Here is a 23,705-nt window from a genome sequence, read left to right on the forward strand (position 1 = left end):
AAATATTGGGTCAGACATAAATGATCATGCTTACTTTACACATTTGCTTACACTTGCACTAGTTCTGACTTCTATCTTACATCTCAAGTTACTTCAGAAGTAGCTGAAATATATCGAAAATAAATTTTCAGTAGTTCAGGATAAACTGTATCCAGGCTGGATACTTTAAATATTTTAATTTTTTTGAAAATTCATGTATGGTAAGTCACATTCACACTCCAAAATTTATAGTCCCTAAGTTGCAGTAATTCCTGCTTCGGCTGCTGACTTACAGCCCTGACAATTCCTTTTTTTTTTTTAATGTCATGAAACTTAACACTGCTGGCTCTGGCAGGAAGGTAAGACCCACAATTACTTTCCCTTCCACATTTAGTATTCACAAACTAGATTGTGATTAAAAAATCGCTATGGATGTGACTTATCATATATGGGAAAGAAACTTACTAGGAAAGAAACTTAAATACTAGAAAATATCAACTATGATTACATATAGAAGAGAAAGGAGATGATACTCATTTATCCTTTTGAAAGCTATATTTAGCTAGGCGACATTATCAGAAAAGTACAAACGGGTATCTCTGGAGAGTTACTCCATTTTACTTTGTTTAATTTAGAGCAGCAGTCTCCAATCATGGTCATTTCCAATTTCTAGGGCTGGTGATCACATGAGAGATAATATTACACTCCTTTTACTGAGTGTAAAAGGAAAAACATAAAAAGCGTATATTTTTGTTTTCATATATCAAGGGGTTTACTTGGTAATTAATATTTTCTATAAATATTCATATTCCAAAAACTATTTCTTTTCAGGTCTAACTTCATACGTTGGGACTTTTTGAGCTGTAAAAGTATGATAAAAACGTCACTGTATGAGGAATTCTGTTTTGCTTTATGTTTTTATTGTTGTTATTCTTAATCATTGGGACGTAGTAAAGTACAGGATGACTGGTTAAAATCAGATATTTCTTTCTTATAATAAGCTCACTTTATGCCCCTGAGGAAATAAGTTTTAAAAAATCCTTGTTCTGTCCATTTGTTAAATAGGTATGAAAGTAACCATCAATTTCAACAGTATGTGAGTTTTATTTTAATTGGTTTATGTAGATAAATTTTGAGATCTCATCTTAGAATCTTCTAAGGAAGTATCAAGTAAGACGACACATTTATAATTCCAAAGTTATTATATTTCATCTTTTGTTGTATTTCAATAACTATTAAAAAGTAGAGGTCTAAAGCAATGGTTTTCAAACTTGAATGAGTGTGAAAATCACATAGAAATCTTGTTAAAACACATAATTATTGGCCCTGTCCTTAGTTTCTGATTCAGAAACTAACATTCTGAATAGAAACTAACATTCTCAGATGAATTTACATTTTGTAAATTCAGACTAGCTTTGTTTTGTGAACACACATAAAAATAGTAACTATAAAATACATAAAATGTGGCTATAGAATAAGATAAACATTTTTATGTCCCTGCTCATTTCAGTGTCAATTTTTGAGAGCTCTGCTAAAAAGTGGTTCGGACCACAGGAAAAAAAAGTCATACAGCCTGGGTTACTTAGATGAATTACATGCTTAGCAAGAGAGATGTCTGGCAAGTTATCAACATTAGATCATTGTACCATAAACTGTATTTTCTCCAGCACACAATAGCTAGTAGTCCAGCTAACTCAATAAAAACAATATTAACGCTGTTACATTACCAGACAATCACATTCCCATTAGCATCAGCCTCTGTGAAAGGTATTCCCAAGTTGGAAGTTAGCCAAACTCCTTCAGACAATCTCAACTTACAACACAATGTAATTTGGAAATGGCCATATGGCAATAAATATGGCTGCAAAATATTGCACAAGCCCTTTCTCAGTCTTCTTATATGACAGAGAGAACTGAGCATCTAGAGATTGCCTTAATGGTAGCCTCTCTTTATATATATATGGAACATATTAGCATAATCTTTGGCCCTATAGCCACAGAAAAATAAACATTCTTTCTGAAATTGAATAAACAAACATTTTATCACTCGAGTCAGTTTTAATACACAAATCCTTGCCTGTGCTCACGAAGATATAAGCATCAGGGAAAATGGAGAGGATTACAAATTGTGTTTCTTATATTGCACAATCAGCCACATTTTCTTCCATAGAAGAGATTGTTTACACACCATTTTCTTGTATTTGGTGAATGAAAAAATGAATACTGAAAAGATTAAAGCAAAAATATTTAAAATCTGATAGAATTTACACTGAGGTCTCTTCCAATTTTTGCTCCCCTGTGTGTATCAGATAGGCAACTGTAGTGGTCTACAGTCATCATAAGGACTAGTTTTCTATTCTCTTGCCTTTTTAGCATTATCCTTCAAGCAAGTATCCACCTGCTCAACCAACCTGACTTTCTATGACTTCTCAGTAAATGAAGCTCACTCCACTAACACAAGGGTACTGTCAATCTAAAATATTGATATAAAATCTTGAATTGCACATTTTATGATCAGTCAACTGTACTTAGGCAATAGCCGTGTTTAGTAAGAGAGCTATTTTCTTACCTTTTATAATTATATTCTACTTTGCCCTCACCAACATTAGAACCCTATCATTTTGCATATTGAATGTCACATGGTCAAAAACGCAGCAGAATAAATTGGTGACTCTCAACCCACAGAAATTTCCAGAAAACAGCTTAAATATTTGTAAAATGTCTTCATAAAAACGTAGCTGAAAAATACAAAATTGGCAAGTATGTATTCTAGGCCATTAGCCCTATGTTAATTCTCACTAAAGTTTCTCCTTATTAAGACACTTATTTTCCAGATGTGTTTATAGCACAGATTGCCTAATTTGTTGGTGGGAAGATAAGGAAACACCACCCAATATTTTTCGCACTTTGTGAGGGCAAGCTAGATTTTAATACACATTTTTCTACCTACCCTTTGTGAACATGATAGGTTGTCAGATACTTCCCTCAAGATAGAACCTTCTGATTCAGTAAGATTGGATGCATATTAAGTAAGATGGTGGTATTTTAATTTGTGGTTCCTCCTTTACCTAAGTCAATTTTAAAAATATCTATCTTTCCACAACAAATGAGACTTAAGCAGAAGCTAAATCATTAGCAAAGCAAACCACAATATAGCTAATACTGTATTTTCTGCCATCTTAAATGTGAACTAGTTCAGTTCTGACTACATCAATTGAAAATATCAACTCAAAATTACTTCAGGCAGTGTTACTGCCCCCACTGAAATTCAGCTGTTATTTCCTGCCTATCATAATACTAACTTTAGAAAATTTCCCTTTGGTCTCAATGAAAGCATAGAAGGAGAGATAATTTTCCAACCATGTCATGAGTATAACACAAGTATGAGATATTAGATGAAATTAGCTATGTGTGGTCACAATGCAGTTCTGAGAAAATGAAATGAATACTAAACTTGGAATCAGAAGACATTGGTTTGTGACTAGGACCTACTCCTTGCTATTTACGGGAGTATGATAATTTCCCTGAGCTTCAGTCCCCATAATAAAAGGAAAACGGTGAGCATAATAATGCCTTCTTCATAATATGGTTATGGGCATTGAAAAAAGATAATGTATTTTAAAATACTTTTGAACTATAAAATGTCCATCTATGTAAACATTAAGTTTTCCTGTCCCACTCTCCCGATCTCCCTTCCCCCTGTTGTCACAAACAAAATGGTCCCCTAGACAATCTCAACATTCAATTCATGGCTTCAGCTACTTGGCTCCCATATTTCCATTTCTTATTTAAAATTCTATCCCATTCAAAACCAACTGCTTACCACATATCTGTATTCTATAGTCATCTCAAGCTCCTAGAAAGCCATGTGTCAAAATCAAAATCTACCCCTTCTCCTCTTAATACCTGCCCATTTTCTTACATTTCTTTTCTTGGTGACTAGAACCACCATCCATTACTATCCAATTCTCCCTAGATTGCTAATGCTAGGTCATTAGTAGTGACCAGTTTGATATTTTTGCCTCAAACACTGTTATCACTGTTGAAATTCAAACCCTCACCTCAACTCTTGTGTTACTAACAGATTTTCTTGTCTCAGTCTCCTCATTCCACTTTATCCTTGATGGTGCTGTTGAAATGCTCTCATTAAACACATATCTGCTTAGGTTATTCCTTGCTTGAAATCCTTCTTTAACTGGCCATCATCTTGAGGGTAAAATACAAATTCCTTCTTGCAGACTTCCCGAGATCTAGCTTCCTTCTAGAGCTTCCTCTCCCCTCCAGCTCCTCACCACTCACACCCCAATGTCCAGTCATGCTGAAATTGAAAGCTCTCCCAAAGCATCTCACAGCTCCACTAAGCTGTTCCTTTCCACTGGCCCCTCCCATTCCCTAAGAGTTCTCCATACTTATTTTTTGCCTTTTTGTTTTTTGTTTTTTGTTTTTTGTTTTTGAGACAGAGTCTCTGTGGTCCAGGCTGAAGTGCAGTGGTGTAATCACAGTTCACTGCAGCCTCAAGTCCCCAGGCTCAAGCAATCCTCCCACCTCAGCCTCCTGAGTAGCTGAGACTACAGGCACATACCATCACACTTGACTAATATTTGTGTTTTGTTTGTTTGTTTGTTTGTTTTTTGTAGAGGTGGAGTTTCAACATGTTATCCAGTCTAGTCTCGAGCTCCTAATCTCAAGCTTTCCACCATGCATGAGATCAGGGATTCAAGACTAGCCCAGGCAGTAGGCAGCCTATTCTTATAATAATGTGACCTGTTAATATGACCTATAATAATGTGGCCTTTTATTTTTGAGGAAACATTAAGTAGATGCTCTTCCGAGAAACTTTACCTCAGACTGAGGACTGTGCTGCCAGGTCACTCTCCTCATCTTCTGATATGGTTAAGCTTTGGGCCCTACTCACATCTCATACTGAATTGTAATCTCCATAATCTCCACTTGTTGAGGGATGGACCTGATGGGAGATGATTGGATCATGGGGGTGGTTTTCCCAATTCTGTTCTCATGATAGTGAGGGAGTTCTCATGAGATCTGATGGTTTCATAAGGGGCTCTTTTCTCTTTGCTTCCTTCACATTCTCTCTCTCTCTCAACTGCTGCCCTGTAAGACACGCCTGCTTCTCCTTTGGCTTCTGCAATGATTGTAAGTTTCCTAAGGCCTCCCCATCCCTGCAGAACTGTGAGTCAATTAGACCTCTTTCCTTTATAAATCACCCAGCTTTGGGTTTTTCTTCATAGCAGTGTGAAAATGGATGAATACAGAAAATTGGTACCACAAAGAATGGGGTACTGCTATAAAGATACCCAAAAATGTGGAAGCAATTTTGGAACTGGACAACAGGCAAAGGTTGGGGAACAGTTTAGAGGACTCAAAAGAAGACAGAAAAATGTGGAAAAGTTTGGAACTTCCTAGAGACTTGGGGGGCTCAGAAGACAGCAAGATGTGGCAAAGTTGGCTTTGACCAAAATGCTGATAGTGATAACAACAATGAAGTCCAGGATGAAGTGGTCTCAGATGGACATGAGGAACTTTTTGGGAACTGGAATAATGGTGACTCTTGCAATGCTTTAGCAAAGAGACTGGTGCCATTTCGCCCCTGCCCTAGAGATCTGTGGAACTTTGAACGTGAGAATTTAGGGCATCTGGTGGAATAAATTTCTAAGAAGCTCAAGAGGTGACTGGGTGCATTCAGTTTATGCATTCACAAAGAGGTGGTTTGAAATTGGAACTTATGTTTAAAAGGGAAGCAGAGCACAAAGATTTGGAAAATTTACAGCCTGAAGATGAAGTAGAAAAGAAAAACCCATTTTCTGGGGAGAAATTCAAGTCTGCTGAAGAAATATGCATAAATAACAAGGAGCTAAATGTAAATTGCCAAGACAATGGGGACAGTGTCTCCAGGGCATGTCACAGACTTTCAAGGCAGCCCCTCCTATCACAGGCCCAGAGGCCTAAGAGGGAAAAATAGTTTCATGGGCTGGGTCCAGGTGGGGAACTTGGTGCCTTGTGTCCCAGCCACTCCACCTGTGGCTAAAAGGGGCCAAGATACAGCTCAGGCTGTTGCTTCAGAGGGTGAAAGCCCCATACCTTGGTCACTTTTGCATGATGTTGGGCCTGTGGGTATGCAGAAGGCAAGAATTGAGGTTTGGGAACCTCTGCCTACATTTTAGAGGATGTATGGAAATGCCTGGATGTTCAGGCAAAAGTCTGTGCAGGGGTGGAGCCCTTATGGAAAGCCTCTGCCAGGGCAGTGTGGAAGGGAAATGTGGGGTGGGAGCCCCCACACAAAGTCCCTACTGGGGCACTGCCAAGTGCAGCTTTGACAAGAGGGCCAGCATCCTCCAGACCCCAGAATGGTAGATCCACTGTCAGCTTGTGCCGTACACCTGAAAAAGCCACAGACACTCAACATCAGCCTGTGAAAGCAGCCAGGAAGGGGCCTATACCCTGCAAAGCCACAAGGGAGAAGTTGCCCAAGACTATGCAAGCCCACCTCTTGCATCAGCATGACCTGGATGTGAGACATGGAGTCAAAGGAGATCATGTTGGAGCTTTAAGATTTAATGACTGTCCTGTTGGATTTCGGAATTGCATGAAGCCTGTGGGCCCCTTTGTGTTGGCCAATTTCTCCCTTTCTGAAAAGAAGTATTCACCCAATGCTTGTACTACCATTTCATCTAGGAAGTAACTAATTTGCTTTTGATTTTACAGGCTCCTAGGCGGAAGGGATTTGCCTTGTCTTAGATAAGATCTTGGACTTGGACTTTTGAATTAATGCTGGAATAAGACTTTAGGGGACTATTGCGAAGGCACGATTGTGTTTTGAAATGTGAGGACATGAGATTTGGAAGGGGCCAGGAATGAAATGATATGGTTAGGCTTTGTGTCCCTACCTAAATCTCATCTTGAATTGTAATCCCCATAGATCCCAAGTGTCAAGGGACGAAACTGGTGGGAGGTGATTGGATCATGGGGGTTGTTTCCCCCATGTTGTTCTCATGATAGTGAGTTCATTCTCATGAGATCTGATGGTTTTACCAGGGGTTCTTCCCCCTTCACTCTCTGCTCACTCCATCCTGCCACCCTGTGAAGAAGGTGCCGGCTTCTCTTTGTCTTCTGCCAGGACTGTAAGTTTCCTAAGGTCTTCTCCAGTCATGCAGAACTGTGAGTCAATTAAAACTCTTTCCTTTATACATCCCCCAGTGTCAGGTATTTCTTCATAGCAGTGTGAAAATGGATTAATATACCCCCTTATCATTCATGATGCACTCAAAGTGTTTCAATTATTAGCTTCTTATTTTTCTCTCAATTAAAATGTGAGCACCAATTTTTCTTTTAATATCTAATTTACTAGTGTTAATTATGTTGCCCAGAATATTATAGATATTCAATATATTATTGCTGAAAAGTAAATTTCCCCTAGTCATTTGTCTTTCTTATTCTTTATTTTTTGTTAAAACGTTACTAAAATGTTATAAGAACTAAGTTAATGATACCTGATCTACCTGCAGAAATGCTACTTACTTGCCTTCACACATACCAAAACAAAATCTTACCAGTACAAATCTCATATATGCATGGAGTTAAGAATTCCAATTCAGGAAAGTAAGTTGAATTCTTATCCCATTTTATCATAATAATTCCAGTTATAGAAACACTATCTGATTTCCAGAACACTGAAATGAAGATTACCAAAAACTTTGCCTCATTCCAGGCTGCACTAAAGGTTGAGAGGGTGTTTCTCCAGAGAAGGGTGACTCGATGTATTAAAATTGAATCTGACCTTGGAGATTTATTTGATATGTAAGAACATTTATCTTTTACCTATTAATTTTGCAAGTTTAAATGGTAATAACTGTAAAGTGTGGTAAAGTTTCTCTTTTTAAAAAAGATATATTTCACAGTAAAATGTGTCTATCTGGCTTCACCCATTTTCCAAATTTCTATACCAAAAAACATTCTAATTTTTATTTTGTTTTCTTTGGGTTAATATAAATGGTGACAATCTCTAACTCATTGTTTAGGAAAAGGAGGACACTGTCATAAGGAAGATGCTTCTAATAAGTAACTCACTTTTCCCAAAAAATGATGTTCTGAAGAAATAAAGTGAGGAAGAGGAAACCAGATAGTATGGAAAATCCTTCTTTAATATAGACAAATAAAGCAGCCAGACAGAAACAGGAAAGCAAAACATAATTAAGGTGGTCCACAGTTATGTTTCAGTTGACATAAACAACTCGAGGTCAAGATTCAAATTTACTGATTGTTTTCTATAAATAATTTCCCTTATATTTCTTCCTCCTTTTTCATCCTGCGACCACACAAATCTCACCCTAAACATATTCTACTATAAAATTCTGCCCCCTTCAATGAAAAACAAATCTATTTATACAACAAATCCTGTAATTCAATTTGTTATCCTTAAAGATTCTTTGAAAAAAGAAAAAGTTTGCTTTACATTCCCACTGGCTCCCTGAGAAAAACAGAAGTGTCTCAAATAAATTAATTCACTGTCATCATATATGTTCAGGGCTTTGTGTTCATGTTCAAACTCCATGGTAACACTTATTTTGTAGTAATAAAAGGACAACATGGAATATGAAGTTTTTTCAATGACAACTTTTAGGGAAAGTGTAGTAGAATTGAATTTGGTAAAAACTTCCTCCAGATATTCTTGGGCACTCCCATTATTAAGCTTTTCATTAAATCCTCTGTTAATTAAGCAATAGTCAACTGCTAGATCGAAAATTTCTCGTGTGCTAAAATAATCACCAAAACAGTTTTCTGATTAATAGTTAAAATGCCATTTGAGATGCCTTGTTGATGCTACTATTTTCATGTAAAGACAGAGGGGTAATGACTCTGACTAAAAACTACTCAGAATCTTCAATTCCCAATTTCTTAAATAAAGAAGTAATTCTCTCAGCAGCCTCTGAAAAATAACTAAATAGAATTGACACAATCAAGAAAGAAGTCAGAGTACATATATTTCAGTATGTAGTTTGTCTATAACATTTGTATATCTGTTCATCACTAATAAAACTAAAAAGGTAAAAATTTTCACAAAATAAATAAACCTCAGCCATAGACTTACATCAAACCCTTTTGTTCTACATTGACAATTATTTATGTATACATTAATTCACTGTCTTAATAGGTTCAGGTGTTTGTATTCATGTATAAAATTACATCAATTGAGGTTTGAAATCACTATATTTGATAATGTGGATCTTTGAAGTTTCCATAATACATATTATTATAAGCTTTAATTTTCTAAGGCTTAAATCTTTACAGCATGACCTCAGAGAGATCTTGCAACACATCTCAATGATAGCAAGGGTAAAGGTAGTATCTTTCAGAAACGGGGGGAAAAAAGGAAAGAATAGGATAGCCCTAATTGTTCAGATCTCTTTGAAGATAATGGCTAAGCCCATTAATTGCTTTTAAAATAAAGCAATTTGTGGAGACAGAGAAAGTGTGACACATCATGTAAACAGATACTCTCACTTCATGACACTGGTGTTATAACCCCAAATACATGCATACTCTTTGGACTGGAATAAAGGGCACAGAATTACACAGAAATCTAAATCCCTCATAAGATAGTAATTTACTAGGAATTAATTACATTCTAAGAAACATAAAACCCTGCTTAGTTATAGACTAGACTGAACTAAAATGAGGTTTTGGGGTTTTTCTTGTTTTATTGTTTGGTTTGGTTTTAAGAAAGAAAGAAAGACAGAGAGAGAGAGAAGGAAGGAAAGAAGGAAGGAAGGAAGGAAGGAAGGAAGGAAGGAAGGAAGGAAGGAAGGAAGGAAGGAAGGAAGGAAGGAAGGGAGGAAGGAGGGAAGGAAGGAAGGGAAGGAAGGAAAAAGAAAGAAGGAAAGACAGAAAGACAGAAAGAAACACAGAAAGAAAGACAGAAAGAAAGAGAAAGACAGAAAGAAAGAAAGAAAGAAAGAAAGAGAGAAAGAAAGAAAGAGAGAAAGAGAGAGAGAAAGAAAGAAAGAAAGAGAAAGAAAGAAAGAAAGAAAGAAAGAAAGAAAGAAAGAAAGAAAGAAAGAAAGAAAGAAAGAAAGAAAGAAAGAAAGAAAGAAAGAAAGAAAGAGAAAGAAAGAACCAAATGTGTTAGGAACTAATCTAAAACTGTTTTTCTTGAAAAACAACAATTTCCTTTGAATAATGATAAATATCAATGATCTTCTTTCTCTTTTATTGAAAAATTAGCACATTCAGAATTTTTTTTTAAATTTCCATGCAGTACCCATAAACATGTATATATTTATATTGTACTTTCTTGGGGGTGTACTTACTCTACCACCATGCTTCCACGTCTCATTCTTTTATTTCTTTTATTTTTCTTGTCTCTATTTTCAATTTTCTTCTTTTTAAAAAACTTGTTTATTTATCCATCTCCCTCCCCCAAGAATGTACAGACTACAAATGTAGGACTACATCCAGCATCTTAAATTCTGTATGCCCAGGGGCCTACTATGCACATGGCACAGTAGTCATGCAGTGAATGATTTAAATCTCCTTTTACCCTATTCACTTTCTGATTTCAAACCTGTCTTTTGTTATGATATCACGATGATTTTCTGTATGAAATTAAATATGCTTTTAATGTCCTAACGTGCACTCAGATATACAAACCAACGTTCTTGAATTCTTTTCATTCTTGGTGTTTTTCCTTTATGAAGCTTTCTATGTAGGGCCTGGAATGAAATTCATCGGCTGTGACAGGCTCTAATAACAACACCAGCCCTCTTCCAACAGCAGCAACCAGGCTGACCACTGTGGGAGGGACATACGTGCCCTCATGCAGGGAAGATTTCTTCCTAACCTTCTCCTACAATCAATACAGAGAAATAGGCAGGGCTGCTAACATCAGGCTCTATTAAGATGACTCTTTCTACCCTCCTGATCTTTAGACCCCAAGAGAAGTGTGAAGAAAAAAAGAGAATAAGAGAAGATGGATGAGAGAAAATAAGATTGAGGAAAAGGGGAATGGTAGCTTTTCCCTAAACCATCAATTGCCAAGGTTACTTTTGGCAGAGAGAAAAAGAGAAAAGGGCAGAATGTGCCTGTCTGAAGCTTTTGTACTTCTGCCCAGATTGTGGGGAAAATGATGAGATTAAATAAAAATGCCAGCGATAACAAAAAAGAAATCTTCCCAATAGTTTTCCTTGCCTGGAGGATGAACTGCTTGAAGCTCTGACCTCCCTGCCTGTCTCAACGAGGTCAAGAAACTGACTGTCACTCCTACAGTTGTGATTAATGATGCTCCCACTGGTGACATATTTCTAACCACAGTCTCTGGAGTGCAGCAAGACCCAGTTGCCTTGTGGTGTGTTGAGTCATTGCTCTGGCGAAAGATCTGCTTGCTACAGCAACAGGCTTAGCTTTCAACAAGGCATCCTCTTCATTCTTTGCTGCAACATCGTATCATGAAAGAACAGAGAGCCCAGTGCAAAGAAGGACTGCTAAGAAGGAGGAAACATTAAATTAATTTAAAAAAAAGCTTTTGTACTGAATGGCAAAATGCAGCATAATGAATAATTAAACAATTAATAATGTAATCCTCTTAAAAGCACAGAGCCACTATGGGAGAAGATTAAGTGTTTAACAGTTTCCAGTATAATGCAAATGGTAAGGAGGAGCCTTTCTTCCTCACATTTTAGGGTAATAGAATTGAAAGCATATTTCCGGATTTTAATTAAATACTATTAAATTTTCAGTATTAAGCCGGCAACAACAGTGCTGCAATATGGAAGGATTATTAAATACAAAGGTAAGTACACAGTAGCAAGACGTTAATATTTTTTGGTTCTGTTTTTATAAAAAGAGGTTACTTGAAAGGGTGCATTCTACTTCCAAGCTACTATGGTGAACATCACCAAACATCAAGCTAAATACTAATCTGTGAAAGTGACTATAAAATTGAGATTTAGATTAATGTACTTCAATGACCATCCAATCGTGGAAAACAATAAAAACTAGAAAAACAACATAGAATAGTTGCAGAGCTTTGCAATAAAGTAATTGATACATTCAAATTCTATTACATTCTCAAACCAACAATTAATATTCTCTATGACATAGCACCTAGGCTGCTATGATTATATTTGCACTAATTCCTAAAGTATCACAGGTATGGGTTGCCTTACTTCTGTGTTCCTAGAAGCAGAACATGACAGAAGGATAAAGAAAGTTCTTCCAGGTGAAACAGTGAGGCAGTGAAGGAGACACCAAAGGTGTGATTTCAAATGAACCTCAGCTAGCCTGATTATGCAGAGCCTTCTGGAGCATACATTACGCCACAGAGTTTGCACTGGTAAGGGACTCCAGCTGCCCAAAGTAATCCTATGAAGAAGGAGGAGGACATACAGAAACAGTACTGGGCAGTATAAAGAATTCCAGGGATCCAAGCAGAGCAGCAACAGTAGCTCTACAGAGTTGTAGTAAAGAAAGATTCTGAGGCCGGGCATGGTGGCTCGCACCTGTAATCCCAGCTCTTTGGGAAGCCAAAGCAGGAAGATCACTTCAGGTTAGGAGTTCGAGACAGCCTGGGCAACTTAAGGAGACCCTGTCTCTACAAAAAATGAAAACAAATTATCTGGGCATGTTGATATGCACCTGTAGTCCCAGCTACTCAAGAAGGTGAGGCTGAAGGATTGCTTGAACCCAGGCGTTCAAGGCTGCAGTGAACTATAATTGCACCACTGCACTCCAGCCTGGGTGACAGAGCAAGATCCTGTTTTTTTTTTTTTTTTAAGAAAAATAATAAAATAAAAATCTCGAATTAATTCAGGAACAGAAAACTAAATACCACATATTCTCACTTATAAGTGGGAGCTAAATATTGAGTACAAATGGACATAAAGATGGGAACAAGAGACACTGGGGACTCCTAGAGGGGAAAGGGTGAGAAAGGGGCAAGGGCTAAAAAACTCCCTATTGGATATTATGCTCACTAGCTGGATAACAGGGTCATTTGTACACCAAACCTCAGCAACATGCAACTTACCCATGTAACAAACCTGCACGTGTGCCCCTGAATCTAAAATAAAAGTTGAGAAAAAAATGAAAGATCTTTGCTTATAATTATTCTTGAACTCATTTAGCTGTATAGTTGACTACTGTTTGAGTTAAAAATTGCCGATTAGACCCAGCACTCCGCATGAACAGGCTAGCTGAGGTTCATTTGAAATTATACCCTTGTTTGGTGTCGTCATCTTCCACGGCCTCACTGTTTCTCCTGGAGGAACTTCCTTAATCCTTCTCTCACATTCTGTTTCTAGGGACACCGAGTTAAGAGAACACATTCCTGTGATACTTTAGGAAATAGTGCAAATGTAATCAGAGGACCACAGGTGCTTTGTTGCAAAAAATATTCTATTTGCCTCCACTCCCCATGGCTAGTACGTACATGAAAATTTATCCCCAGAACCAAATGGGGCTTCAAGCAGAAGCAATTTTTGGAACTACAGGTTGTCTCTCCCTCATTCAAAATACTTGGGGACAGAAGTGTTTGGATTTTGAATGTTTTTGGATTTTGGAATATTCGTACATGCATAATGAGATATCTGGCACTTGGGGCCCTAGTCTAAACATAAAATTCATTTGTTTCATGTACACCTTATACACATAGCCTAAAGTTAATTTTATACAATATTGTAAATAATTTTGCGCATGAAATGAAGTTGTGTGAAGTAGTTATGTGTGGAATTTTTCACTTGCGGCATCATGTTGGTGCTCAAAAAGTATTGGATTTGGGAGCAGTTCAGATTTCGGATTTGCAGATTGGGGATGTTCAAGCTGTTTTGCCTGACACTATAGAAGCTGGGCTTAAGTAACCTTATGTCCTGTTCTGAGAACTCAGATACATGCCTGAAACTCAACCCCACCTGTACTCCTGTGATGTTTCCCCTTTGTTTAGGATTCCAGTGTGTTGCGTAGATCTCAGTCCTGCTAAGAAGAGAGATTATGTTTTACTCCTGCCATTCCTCCTCTGAACTTTGACTCTCAATCCAGACTTAAGACCTTACCACTTCCCATTTGGTTACTTCCCTTGAAGTCTCAGGGGATGTGCTCCTCATATAAGTTACTGAGAATCCATCGTCCAAAATCGTTGCTGCTTTCTGCTATTATGGCCTCTAGCTTTTGATTCCACATTTCAAACTCCCTTTCCTCCTGTCTCTGTAGGTGGAGCTATACGGGTCTCTTCAGATGACAGATTTTCCTTTTGTGTCTTATCCGGTAGCAGTGATGTGGGCCCTATATAACTACATCTTAGAAGATAATACCTGTTATGGTTCTAAAGATACCCGATTAGAAAAAAATAATAGTAATACGTTCTTGAAGTTATTCAACAAGCAATTATAGGGGGAGAAGAAGATCTAAATGAAAAAAAAAATTCATAAAGTACTCCAATATAAAAGGATAGCTTAGATACTTGAAACAAGGTTTGCTCTTTAAATTTTCACTTTAGGGAATAATTCCTCAGACTACACCAGACTTGGGAGACAAGTTGACCTGGAAATGAAAAGTAGCACTCATGATATGCAAATTTAACCACAGAACATAATGACAACTTAAATTATTTAACCTTGAAGATGTGGATACAGAAACAAAAGCCAAGGATCAGGTGAAAGCCTGAGCTAAGTAAACTAATCACGGTTAATTTTAAAATAGTGTTTAAGAAGCACAGCTCAATTAATTGGTATTACTTGGTTTGTTGGCAATAATAAAAAGACAGTTACATTTTATATTAGTGTAAACACATTTTAACATATAAAACACAAGTTTTGGAACTGCCTGGGAATATTTCATATTTGTTTTTAAAAGTTCATCCTAAAGTAAGGTCCATAGATCTTACATTTTCCTTCTCGACCAGGTAGGGCAGGGTTGCTTCATATCATCAGTAGAGTTCAAGTCCACTAAATTAAGGCAAAATCTGGTCTTCAGCAGGTATTTGAGGTCCAGAAGATGATGGGCAAGATGAAAAACCTGATCACTGAAGAAAAGAAGAATCAGAAGCATAGCCAGGACCAAGTGCTGAAGAAGATCAATTTGATGTGGATTCATAGACTCTATGGGATAAATCAGGCAACAAACCCAGTGGGAATTAAGAAGCAGGCAGAAGCAGAGCTAGGAGGTACACAGTTGATTTAGCATCTTTTTAGCTAGTTTTCTTTTAAGCTCATTCCCCTCTAAGATACATCTACTGGTTTTGAAGTGACAGCTCCCTGAGACCAATCTCAATGGCGTTCTTGAGCTTGAAATCAAAAAGATCTGTATCCTCCTTCCAGCTCTGGCACATATTAGCTGCATAAACCTAGACAAAATATTTATATTATTTGAATTATAATGGGCAACATAATATCTCACTCAGAAATATTATGAAGATTAAATTAAAAAATGAGTGTTAGCTACACGGCACACCGTAGGCTCCTCATGATGTTACTCCCTCCCTGTGCATTCATGCTTACAACACCCCTGAAGCCCTCTGGAGTAGAAAGTATCGGGTTTCATGTTGTGGTGATAGGTGAAAATGGTCGTATGATCGAGGGGTTATTACACCGGTGGAAAGTGTGATGCCAGATAAGCCACTTAAAGATGCAACCCACTCCTAACTTAGCAGGTGCTGAGACCAGCTTCAGCGCCAGCAAAGTTTAATACCCACTCCCATGAGCATGGAACCCAGCAAGGTCACATGTAAGATGAGTTCCTCTAAGTCGGGGTGAAGGAGAACTCATGCTATACAAAGCTTACATGGAGAAAACTAGGAGCAGGAGATACAAAGTGTGCAAGTCAATCATGACTGTTAAAAATAAGCGCGCGCGCACACACACACACACACACACACATATATGTGTGTGAAACTAAGCACCTGCCATGTGCCGCAGTCTGTGCTGGGAGTTTTACATCTCATTCATTCTCATAATTCCTGCACGGTAAGTATTAATATTGCCATTTTATAGATGGGGACATTGAGTTCCAAAGAGGTAAAATAATTTGTACAAATTACACAGCAAGCAAGTAATAGTAACGAGTCTATTCAACTCTGTATCCTTGGATCTTATTTTTGATTCATTGATTTATTTTGGAGGATGAAATAATGTGGGATTTTGATATGGTTCTTCCGCTACAGGGGCCTGCTACCAGTTAACCAGAGATTTAACCTGAAATTTTAATTGCTGTTATATAGACCCCTCCAAATTTAACTAGGTAATAACTGATAATGAACACAACAGTGAAGCAGTTGAGTGTGGGGAGAATATAGGGAAAAATTATTCTAGATGTCATATGTATACATAATATACATACTTCGGCATCAAAAATTTTCTCTGGATTTAGAAGATTTATTTACCATGGAGAATACATTTCTAGAGTAGGGAAAGTACTAAAGAAAAAAAAATATATTGCATAGGAAACAGGAAAGGTTCCCTTGTCCCCTTCGAGGGCAAGGCGTGTGATAGGGGTGTGACTCGCTTTTTCAGTGTCCCTGCTGCTCAAACCTTTAGGGGAGCATATGGACGGGCAGGTTCTGACCCCACAGCAGTGTCTAGGGGTGAATGTTTACAGCTCCTGAAGCCCCAGTGGGCGTGTGTCACAGGGTGCCCTTTTAGTTTACCTGTCGCTAGGCAGCTTGTGTTAGTCAGTTCAATTAGACCCCTGCCTTATGGCAAGGACAAAGGCCTTTCTATATCCAGGGATTCTTGCCTTGATATACCAGAAGTATCAGATCACATGCGGGCTTGGAGAAGGAGTGCAAGGTTTTATTGAGCGAAAGCAGTTGTCAGCAGATGGGGGAGCCAGAAGAGAGATGGTTTTCCCCTGGAGACAGGCCACTCCGAGTTCCAAGTTTACTCAGAGTTCCAACTTTTCTCCAAACCATGCCTCCCCGGCAAATCCGCATCATTCCGCTCCTTGATGGCATGCCAGCAAGGCGCTGTGCTCCCATGCCAGTGCATCCCTCTCAACGTCCAGCCCTGTGTGTTCCTCCACTGATGTGTTCCTGTCAATGTCCAACCACCTCTGCGTCTGCCTGCTGGGGTCTCCGGTTTTTATAGACACAGGATGGGGGCGTGGCAGGCCAGGGTGGTCTTGGGAAATGCAACATTTGGACAGGAAAACAAAAATGCATGTCTTCGCCTAGGTCCATGGGCACAGGTCCAGGGATGGAGCCCTAGCCAGGGACCAAACCCTTCTCTACCCAGCACTTCCCTTCCCCTCTTCCCTATTGTTTAAAGGGACCAGCCCTTCCCTTCCCAGCACTTGGGTATCACACAGAGGAAGTAACTTCCAAAAGGTCTAATGAGGTTGTTATTGCACTTTAATGTTCAGCATATAATATTATAATCTTCTATCTCTGTCCAAAATTCTCAATGCAGTGTCAGTTTCTTTTTATTTTTCTAAAAAATGTAAATCCAATTTCTAATGATAACTGGTGAAAAACCTAATTTTCTTGTAAGGAACTATTTTTCCAATCAAGTTTGCTGGCATTCATCTACATGCCAATGAAACATGAAAGTTCAGTTCTCAACATTTAACTACCCCATATTGGCATTTGAAACCATTTTAAAGAAAAAGGGTATCATATTTGGATGTGAAGATAATTGGAATAGTTGTGAAAAGGCTAAGACCTGAGAGCTTCTTTTCTTAAGAAAATTAGCATTATTGATATTCACTCTTTAAATAAAGAATGGCAGATGAGTTGTGAAATGCAATCTGTGCATCTGATACCACCAAGAGCTTTGCAGCCAGCTTAAGCAACCCAAATTTGAATAAGGTCAGAAGTGCAAGGACATACCTGTAATCCCAGCACTTTAGGAGGCCGAAGAGGGAGGATCACTTGAGCCCAGGAGTTAGAGTCTACAGTGAGCTATGATCTCGCACCTGCACTACAGCCTGGGCAACAGAGCAAGACCCCGTCTCAAAAATAAAATAAAATAAAATATCTGTTATCACATCTGAATTAGACGAGGCTCCTCAAATTTCAGCCAAAGTGAAAAATCCAGGAAATAATATTGCTAGTCAAAGATGTGGATATTTTTGCCCGGTAGAACTGATTAAATTTTTCCCTGAGGAAAGCCTGAGGTTAAGAGAAGACTAACACTTTGAGGCAGGTAACATAAATAACAAATTTATTCAAGTTTTTGTTAAGGACTGGATCTGTTTGCACCAGTGCCCACGTGTTAATGCTCTCATGTGTGGGACCTCGGAAGCATGGCATCGGCAGGGGCAGAGGGCAGACAGCCATGGGAAGAGCAGCCAGGGGGTGAAAAGCCCATTGTTTCTCTCCATCCAGCTGCTACTCACTTTCTCAGCCTAAACACAAAACTCATGTAATGGCTATCGAATTCCTTTTTGAATGATAATATAGATACCTCAATCTCAGCTAAATCTCATTTTATGCTCATTTCACTTTGCTGCAGCATTTTTTGTCTCCCATGCTGCATTTTTCTTGAACACTCACCAAACTGGCAGACTCTGACTAGCTTGTCAGAAAGGAAAAGGAATTTATGTTTCATAGGAAATTAATCCAATCAGCAGAACATTTATGAGAAACCAAGCCAGACTTGTTTACAAATGAACAATACCTGAAGGGAAAGATTTTAATCTCATTATAATATGACCTTCCAAAGATTGGGACACAATTGTTTAATCCTCCTTGTCAACTCATTGTGTTTAAAGTTTACTGTCTTATGTTATCAGGGAAAATAAGGAAACTAAAAATCACCTTACTCTAATAAAATAGGAAGTGGGAGGAGGTAAACCAATAATAACCTTTAATACTGCGATGAAAATAGCCTTCCATAAAACAAGGATAAACAACGTTGCAGTCTAATTTACCTCTGCATAGAATGTAAACTAGAGCTCAATGTGCAATAAAATATTAGTATCTTTACCGCCAGCATAATCTTAACTAATCATTTCTTATGTTATTTCTGTAGTTACAGTAAGTCATCTGCATGAAATTTGACTGAATAAGGTTAGCCCAGCAACTGAAAGTAACTGGGGCTTTCCTCTTTTTCCATTTCATAAAATCTTTTTCCATTAATGTTCTCACACATTTCTAAGCTATCCCCAAACTGGATCAGCCTCTACTCTTTTCAGAATGTCACCAACCCAAAACAGTTTTCTTCTTAACAATCCCCTTCTTTGTAATACATAAACACATTCTTCAGGGACACTGTAATTATCCAAAATGAGCTTTAGTACTGCAAATTACTTCAGCACCCCTATGATTTATCTGTAGTAAACATACTTTATAATATTTATATTCCCATTAAAACTGCCACTAATAATGAATCGACAGTACGTAAACATTTATATGATAGGGCACAGACAAATACCGGATGCCCCTATAATAGTTACATTCCTTGCTCTTCCTATCATGTTGGGAAAAACCAAGCCTTGGCATTTTGCCATGTTTATGAAAATACCTTTGAAAATGGCTCAGCACATTGCACTTCACATTTGCAACCATTTCCTTTAAAAAGATGGCATTCGTCCGCACTTACGAGGTCTGGGTTATTGCATTTTCATATTATGCATCATTACTCTGAGTAGGTGTCTTATCAGCAGCTCCAGTTGCTGTGGAGAAGATTGGAATTAAGCACTGGAAGCTTTTTATTTATTTTACATGCTTTATTCCTACAAGATTTTCTGCATATAAGCTTCTTTGTTCAGCTGAGAATTGGATACATTGCCAAGGCATTGTAAAATTTACATCTTGCTTTTTCTCCTGTATTCTTTCCAAAATTGGATTGAAAACAAAGTATAGTTTTTAATTAAAGCTCTGACTGACAACAGACATTCCCCCCGCCCCCCAAGCATTGGCATTCTTGATCAGTGGTGAGGTTTCATAAAAGCCTAATAGAAGATCCTCACTACTTAACCACAATCAGCCTTCAAGCAGTTTATATTTTATTTAAAATGTGGGATATTCCTGACAATATTAATTTAAAGAAAACTATCACTAAAGTTGATCCAACTATCATCAACAAGACCATGGACAAATCTGAAACAAATTCACCTTTTCCTTTTAGCGTCACGTAATCCAAAGTGATGTTCCTGCTGACTTCAGTAGAGAAAAACTGAAAGAGAAGTCTGTTATTTTTTCAAGCAGTTTCAGAATAGACTTGTGATTACTATTTTATTACTTGGTTCAATCTATCATGGCTTATTTTATCCTGAAGTGGAATCCAAAAGTCATCAAGTTTTGTCCTTCAAAATGTCTTAATGACTTAAATATCCTCAGTAAGGCCAGTAGTAGCCAAATCATCTGAACACAGTTTTAACAAATCTGAAGATCATGGTACACCTTATTATGTGATTTAAGGCTAAGCTGGTCAAGAAATCAGTGGCTCTGTCTTCCCATTTGTAAAATGAAATTGGCAAACACTCCTCCTACCTGGGAAAAAATTTGCCCTTCCTTACGGAAGTTTTGGGTCCTTTGTCTTCTGTAATACCATGAATTTCCTCTCCCCCTGGGCTATCTACCTCTCACACAACATTTAGATCTTGAAATTCTTCAGGACTCAGTCATAGCTCTTTATATTCTCTTGCCATACTTTCACCTGAGGTGATCTCATCCATTTTTCAGAACTTTGAAAACACCTAAGCCAATGATACCTCAATTTTTATGTTCATTCCAGCGCTTCTCTGAGATCCAGACTTTTTTTTTTTTTTTTTTTTTTGAAACAGAATCTAGTTCTGTCACCCAGGCTGGAGTACAATGGCACAATCTCAGCTCACTGTAACCTCCACCTCCTGGGTTCAAGCTATTCTCCAGATTAATCTATGCAAGACTAGATTATTACATTTCTCCCTAAAGGTAAATAAGGCATTTTCTTCATGCCAAACAAAATTGCTGCCACTAAAGAAGGTTGAGATGAAAGAAGAAATGAAGAATAAATAAAGTGGTAAATTTGTAGGCAGCCCTAAATAAGTATTAACTGTATAAAACAATACATTTAAGAATTTAAAAAGATAGTGAATTAGAACTTATGACAAAAATATCAGTTACCACATTAAATATAAATAAATTAATAATGATAAAAGAATCACCAAGAAAGTTTAACAGTTTAAAATACACATCCACTCAATTACATGATCTCAAAATGCATAATTTTATAAAATAATAAAATTATAAGAAGAACCCAAATGTACAGTCAGTGGCAGTTTGCATATATAAATTCAAGAAAGATACAGAGAAAAAAAGATTAAATAAATATTATAGCACCCAAATGCAAAAATATAAAAATTGGACAATATCCTATGCCATAAAGCAAGTGCAAATAAATAAAAAGGTATATATTTTTAACAACTATTAATAATCAAAATACACCTAGAAAAATCACTATATGTTTGGATATTGTAAAAACACATATCAAAAGGAAATCATGAGAGAAAAAAGAAAGTATACTAAACTGAACGATAATGAAAATACTACATATTAAAATTTTAAAAGTACAGCATATAAAATGTATAGACTTAGAAGCACACATTCAAAAGAAAAATGGCTTAAAAGTAATGATTTAAGCATCTGTCTTGAGAAATTACAAAAAGAACAGCAAAAAGAAGTAGAAAGAAGAAACATTAAAGAAAAAGAACATTGATGAATGATGGTGAAATAAACGATTAAATATAGTAGAGAAGACAAAGCCAAAAATTGAGAGACTAGTAACATTTATATATTTTTTTTTTCAAGAGAATAATGAAGAAGAGAAAATTAACTCAGGAATAAAATAGAGGAGATTCTATAGATATTACGAAGATAATAACTGTATGTAATAATTTTATTTCAGTAAATTGAGAAATTCAGAAGAAACTGTCCAGAAAATTTCTAGAAAACTGTCACTTAAAAATTTGACAAAAGATATAATAAAAAATCTGAGATAAACGTAAAGAAACTGAAACAGCAATATAAAACTTCCTCCAAAATAATGTTTAGGTTCAAATATCTTTACTAACAGGATCAAGGAAAAATTAATATCAATCCTACATATTTCCAGAGAATGATAAAAAAAGATAAACTCTAATACATGGTATCAGACTGGATTTTCTTGATACCAAAAACCACTAAAGAGAGTATGACAAGAGAAACATACAATTCAATCTCATTATGAACATAGACCCCAAAATTCTTAAAAATGTAAACCCAGCAGTTGGTAAAAAGGAGACTTTATCATAAGCAAGTTGGTTTATACTAAAAATTCATGTTAGCTTAACATTAGAAAGGCAATGAAATTGGTCATATTAAGAATAAAATAAAAAATAGATATCACCTCATTGACACATAAGAAGCATTTGATGAGTTTTAAAACCCATTCATAATAAAAGTTAAAAATAAAAACTCGTGGCAAACTAGAACTAGAATGGAGCTTCCTCAATCTGATAAAGGCTAATTACAAATTTAAAAAATCCACTGCAAGCATCTTATCTAATGGTGATATTTTCAAAGCTTTCCTTTGAAGTCAAGGATGTCAAATATCATCACTTCACTTCAATCCTGTACTGAAAGGCCTTGATAGCACTGAAAGGCAAGAAAGAGAAATGAAAGGCATAATGATTAGGAAAGGAAAATTAAGATTGTCATTATTCTCAGTTAACATAATTTCATTTGTAGAAAATCTAACAGAATCTACAGATTAATTAGAAGTATTTTGTAGCAAGGTTGCAGAAAAAAAATCAGTTGTATTTATATGCCAGTATCAAACACTTAGAAAATACATTTTTTAAAGTCACCATTTCATTGGGGAAACTTTAAGGACATCGGTCTAGGCAACGAATTATTGAGTAATACACCAAAAGTACAGGCAACCAAAGGAAAATTGGACAAATGGGATCACATCAAGTTAAAAAGCTTCCACACAGCAAAAGAAAAAATCAACAAAGTGAAGAGACAACCCAGGGGATTAATAACCACAATATAGAAGGAATTCAAACAATTCAATAGGTAAAAGAAAATATAATAATCCAATAAAAATGGACAAAGGATCTGAATAGAAATTTCTCAAAAGAAGACATACACATGGTAAACAAGTATATGAAAAGGTGCTCAATATCATTGATCATCAGAGAATTGCAAATCAAGGCTACAATGAGATATCAACTCATCCCATTTCTCATGACTTTTAGACAATAATGAATGCTGACGAGGATATAGGGAAAAGGAAACCCTCATACACTGCTGGGAATGTAAATTAGTACAGCCACTGTGGAGAAAAGTATGGAGGTTCCTCAGAAATCTGAAAATAGAACTACCAGGGCCAGGCACGGTGGTTCCCATCTGTAATCCCAGCACTTTGGGAGGCTGAGGCAGGAGGATTATTTGAGGTGAGGAGTTCGAGACCAGTTTGGCAAACATGGTAAAACCCTGTCTCTACTAAAAAAAAAAAAAAAAAAAAAAAAAAAAATAGCCGGGTATGGTGGTGCACACCTGTAATCCTAGCTACTCAGGAGGCTGAAGCACGAGAATTGCTTGAACCCAGGAGGCAGAGGTTGCAGTGAGCCAAGATTGCACCACTGCACTACAGCATGGGCAAGACAGAGCAAGATACCACCTTTAAAAAAAAGAACTACCATATGATCCAGTAACCCCACACCTAGCTATATACTCAAAAGAAGGGAAATCAGTAAATCAAAGAAATATGTGCACACCCATGTTTATTGCAGCAGTATTCATGATAGTCAAGATTTGG

This window comes from Theropithecus gelada, chromosome 17 (genome assembly GCF_003255815.1).
Source record: "Theropithecus gelada isolate Dixy chromosome 17, Tgel_1.0, whole genome shotgun sequence".
Lineage (NCBI taxonomy): Eukaryota > Metazoa > Chordata > Mammalia > Primates > Cercopithecidae > Theropithecus > Theropithecus gelada.